Genomic DNA, 6,326 nt, shown 5'->3' on the forward strand with positions numbered 1-6,326 from the left:
TAAACTTAATTTTATTATAAACTAGTATGTAAAAGTTCTTCATATAGTTTACCTAATATTTAGTTTTAATTAAAATATAATTTAATATTAATTTATAAAAATATGTTTTCTTTTTCTTTTTCGTTGTCTTTTCATGAACATATTTACTGAGAAGCCTATCTTAGTGAATAATCATTTTTATTTAATTTTTGCTTCAGTATCCAAACTCTTTGAGAGCTAATTACAGGACCTAACTTTTTTTGGTCAAACTTGATAAATTTTACATGAAGCTTAAAAGTGTAGATGAACTGCGTGCGAAATCTTAACTAATTGTTTCGAATTTGAACTCTTAATATATAATTGCATTAAACATTCAAAGAAAATATTTCATATTCAAAATGGTTTTACAGTTTGGGCAGAATTGTTTATAATAAAAAAATACATATAATATTGTGCACTCTACAAAATGAGTTAGTTGAATGTGATTGTGTTTATCTAAGATTGTAAAATGTCGGTTAACCTTTTATAATTTTTACTTTTAATATAGATTTATAAGACTTACATTTTTATTCAAGATCCTGAAATTTATTTAAAAGATGAAATGCATCTATTGTCACCAACTGATGTTTATCAATTATATATATATATATATATATATATATATATATATATATATATATATATATATATATATATATATATATATATGACACTTTATCTTTTAAACTACTTTTTCTTGGTCCAAATTATAATTGTAACATTTTATCTAATAGTGCAATACTACTAGTATAGAAAAGTAGATTAATCTCTATTACAATTATCTCAAGAGATGTATTGAAATAGAGTAGTTGCATATACAGACTGAAAAAAACTACAAACAATAATACAAAACTCTATAAGAATCTTTCAAAATATTAAGCATGATAAGGAATTTTAATCTTATGATTATCTCCTTCCTAATGACTTAACTCATATTTTCATATTTTTTTATATGCTCACACCAATTAAAGTAATTATTACAAAATTATGATAAACAACAAATGAAACAACTAAGGAGACTAAAAGGGTAAGCTGGTTAAAAAAAAGAATAACATATATTTATATAGTATCCAATTATTTTATAAACATGATATATTCACAAATATTACACATTCATGTATACAATCAAACTTTTTTAGACTCAATTTATCCAGATAAGTGTAATTGAATCAAATTGAAGTCGTGCACTTGTGATGGTATGCAATACTCACCCTTGAGTTATGACACACAAGGTTAGTTTCTTGCATGGTCATAAGAATCCTAGAGTCGTCCTTATGATAAGACCTATTGTCACTTCTCGCCTAACTATCCTCTTATGCATGAGTATGAATGGTTAGTAAAGTTCAAGGTAACTTCACATGATGGAAGAGTCCTTACCTAAACGCACACCCTAATGAGTCATTCGTCAAGTAGGGTTTCGTCCATGGAAATCCTTACATTATCACCATCTATGATAAAAAAAGCGCTATCTATGTACTTTTTTGTAGTAGTGTTTGTTTCACCTTGTGAATCAATATCACCAATATGATAACCAAAAATACAAAAAAAGAAAAACATGAAATACAACAAAGAAAAAATACACAGTGCAAAATGGCACCCAACAATGTAAAGGGCACGCCTAATGGTACCACATTAGTGCTCACCGTTGGATACCCATGAAGCTTTTTGTAATGATTGTACCTAGTGATGCATGCCAACGCCCAACACTCTAGCACAAGATGGTCTTTGTCTTTAGAATTTTTAACTTATGCCCAACACTCCACTATTGTTGTCCAATACCATGATATAAACAACTTTGATTGGAAAAGTCCACCTTACTCAATTGACTCAAATATGTACTTTCCACTCTTTTCTTAGCTTGAACAAATCTAAAAATACTTTCTAAATGGTACCAATTACCCAATTGTTCAAGTTATAGTTCTCTCATTCAATCATCTACCAAAATCGACAAACTATCATAACAACAAAATACCACAATTAAACACAAAGCAAACATGTGTGTTAAAAATGTTACAACCAATAGGGGGAGGTGGGGTTGAATTACTTGTATTAAAAGTTTGATTCTTTTTCTTTCTCCAAAATAGTTTTTGTAAAACTTCTTTTAATCAATTAACAAGATGTAAGGAACTGAAGAGTTAAAGTTCTTTTCAATTACTAGACTACAAAGAAAGAGCAAGAGACAACAATTTTTATATTTGTTCAATTCTTTAAGAATCTACATATAGTTTTCTAGCAACCTTAGCTAGATTTCCATTATTTGTTCGATTCTTTAAGAATCTACATATAATTATTTAGCAACCTTAGCTATATTTCCACTATTAAAATCACAGTCAAATATTACAAGATGCACCTATATAATATCTGCTTTACAAAAGAACTTTAAGATAATTCTTAAGAACACAAGCAAAAGCAAAAGCAGTGCTTGTTATAATATTGACAAGTGTACCATATAATACAAGCAATAAAGTTGATAAGTCCATATATTGTTTTCCTATGAGACTCGCATTATTTAGAAAAATTATGATTATTTATTGATAAGTATGAAAAATACATGCTTTCCTACTTATTAATTCACTCAAATTTGTATTATTCATGAATTAATGTGTTTCCTCATAGAAAAAATTGTAATAGGAAGTAGGAAAGTTGTGTACTAAATTGTACAAGAATTTATGCATCAAGTAGAATGCTTTCAAATGTTTCTCGCTAAGCCAGTTTTTAATCGCTCAGCTAAAAAAAATTTTATTCGCTCAACGCACCAGCACAACTCGCTGAGCGAATTATAGCCAGTTAAAGAATTGTAGTTGATTATTCGCTCAGCGCATGCATAATTTCACGTTGAGCGAATTAGTTAAATTGAATTGGCTTTTAAAGTGGAAGATAAACAAAAAATTGGTAACTTCTGAGAGAGAGCAAAAAACCGAAAAAGATTGTAGACTTCAGGAGACTATTTCAAGGTATTCAGACACCATTATATGCAAGGAATTGCTAAACTGCGTACGTTCTACATGAGTAGGAGTAACTAAACCTTTCTTTCGTTGGAATTGAATGTAATGACTGATCATTGATGTAATTTTCTTGTTCAATATATATCTGTGTTCATATGTTTTTCTTTATTTACTTGTCATTATTCGGAAGTGTGATGTATTTTTTATGTTCATTTATACTGGGAAGTAAATTTGAATATGAAGGTAAGAAAAGAAACCAAAAGGAACTTTAATACAAAGGATATGTTTAATTACTTAAGGAATTAATAATTTAACATATATCTTTAGAATATATTTTAAGGGATTAAATCAAGATACCACGATGTTAATGTTTGAACTTCAATAAGGTACTATAATGTTAGTCATGAACTCAATTCCAACGAAGCTTGATTTAAACTTTCAATATCAATTTTTAATATCTTGTTAATTTTATTACATTTAATTTACATAAATCAAATTTTCATAGTTATTAAATTGATTTTGGTAAATAACTTCAATTAGATAACGTAACTACATTCCCTTGGGAGAACGATACTCTGAATTTACTCTATATTAGTTGAAACGATTTGGTATACTTGCCAAAAAGGTTATCATTTATTGATTTAGGTTAAAACTTTAAAGCAATGAAAATCATTGATTTGTGAATAAAATAATCTAATTTCTATAGAACAATTAAATTGACTATATGAAATATATGGTCAACAGGGTTGGGTTTCCTTATCCAATTCAATGAAAAGTCACTAAACAATATACCTCTAATTCCTACTCTAGCATTCACACCACTATTTAACGAGTTCAAGTTTTTTAAAAATAAGTATAAACTTTAATAGTAAAAATTCTAATATCTTATATATTTTTATCACATATTCGCAATAAGCATTAAGTTTGGATGTCTAAAATTTCCAATGATTACATCTCCATGTCTAGAGTGAATTGTGTTAGTTTTGTTATATCTTTATCTAGGTTCTAACATCGTGTCCAATAATAAGATATTGAAAAATATGCAATCAATCAACTATTGTGTAGATAAGAACAAGAATAGAACACAATAGTAATGGAAAATAAATATATTAATTAACAAAAGTCACAAAGAGTTAAAATACAATAATGTTCAACCTTAATTAATATTGGAGTTAGTTACTCCCTATTCCCCAAGGGGTAAATTTTTAACTCTATGAAACCTAATTTAAAGACTTTTAGAATGTATAATTTGTTGGGCAAATTGGCTTGTTGAATGAGTGGGCCGAATTAGATTGAACTTGAAATTTTTACTTGAATTTGTAATTGAAGTAATCTACTCTCTTGATAATTGATTTATCTAATTATGTTAATAATTTTCTCAAATCTTTATGATTTCCTCTTATTTACAAAATATAAACCAAATACTTATCTTTTCCAAATTATTAAATAAAAACCCTAATTATATAAAAAAGTAATAAATAAAATACAAATAAAAGATAAAAAAGCTAAACATAAAAAAAACATGATAGTGCCAATTATCAAAATATCCCAAACTTAAACTTTTTCGTGTCCTCGTGAAAGATAAAACTATTAATTAAGAAAACTCAGGTCCACCTATTATAATAACTCAAGAGCAACTGACTTCTCAAACAATCCTAATCGTTCGACATAAGAGGATTAGAATTTTACTTATATAGCTTAAAAAATTCAAGATTCATTTAATATGTGAATGAACATACTCGTCTAATGTGTATTAATAGGCCTATTTAATCTGTGTAGGAAAAATTTTGTCTAATGTATACTATTAAACCCATCTAATCAATATATGTTAATCAACGTGTAGAATGATTCGTCTAATATATTTTTGTTATACTATTTTAATTAATGTATCTATAGTTTTATTTCATGTGTATTGTTAAATTGATATAATATTTTTTACAATACTCGTCTAATAAGTGTATGAAAATACTTGTATGATATATACTCGTAGACTGCTCTAATCAATGCATTCAATAATAAGAATATTTATATTATTATTTAATATAAAAATGATAAATATGATTTTTTAAGACAAAATAATTTCATCATAGATGTTTTTATATTTTATTATCAATAAAGACATGGTTGGATTTATCAAGGGAAGGGATTTACTAGGGGAAACAACACCAATGAAATTTGACTCCAACCACATAAGAGATTGAAACTACTTGAAATAAAAAATCTTAAGACAATTGATTAATAGATTTTCACCTTTACATGGTACTTCACCTTCTCATTTCTGTCGACTTAGACTCACACTTATTATTTTTTAAATAATATTCTTTTAAGAAAAAAATATTTATTTAATTTTAATTTAATTAAATGACTAAGTAATTATAAATCATAAAAGAAAGAAATAGTATATAAAGAAAAGTAATATTTTAAATATAAGTCATCATCTAAAAATGTTGGAAAAATGTTTAAAAACTTTTAATAATGGTTAAAAAGTGTGAACAAACACACGTTTAAAGAATTATTTATTTATTGTAAGAATTAACTTACTTTATCAGTATAGATTAAAGTGTATATTTTTTGTTTACTATTTAAAAGAATTTGACGTAAAATATTCTATTTTTTTTATAGTGATTAACTATATTGATTGAAAAAAGAATTTCAACTTTATACCAAAAAGTTGTGCATGAAATTAGAGTGTCAAATAAAAAAATATTAATATAAAAATAAACAACTAAATTGTGTTAGTTATATGAGTAAGAGTTAAATATCTTTTTGGTTCTTTAACTTTCATTGAAAATTAGAATTAGTTTCTTTTTGAAATTTTGGATCAATTTAGTCTTCAAACTTTAAAAATTTGTGAATTTAGTCCTTTTAACTAATTTTTTGTTAACTTTATTTAATATTTCAAATGTATTTTTGCCAATTAATATTGAAGAAAAAATGTGTTAAAATCACATTTTCTAAAGTTTGGAGACTAAATTAGACCAAAGTTTTGAAAATAAATTATTTCCAATTTTCACTGAAAGTTAAGGGATCAAAAACATATTTAATCCAATCAGTAATTATTATTTTAGTATATGAAAATTTGTAATATTAAAAATATGAACTTTTGTGATTTAGTATATTTAAGTACTATATTTAATTGCTCATCTTAACATATTTCTAAAAATATTTATTATTATTATTACTTAAATTAAACTATTAGATATAATTAGAGTTTTAGATATTTGTTTGAAAAGTTTAAATTTTATGAACTAATGACATTACTAAAAAAAATTAAATAAATATAAAACAAAATTTATAATATCATAGAGTGTGTGTTTTTTTATTACACATATATATATATATATATATATATATATATATATA

Source organism: Vigna radiata, unplaced genomic scaffold (genome assembly GCF_000741045.1).
Source record: "Vigna radiata var. radiata cultivar VC1973A unplaced genomic scaffold, Vradiata_ver6 scaffold_7, whole genome shotgun sequence".
NCBI lineage: Eukaryota > Viridiplantae > Streptophyta > Magnoliopsida > Fabales > Fabaceae > Vigna > Vigna radiata.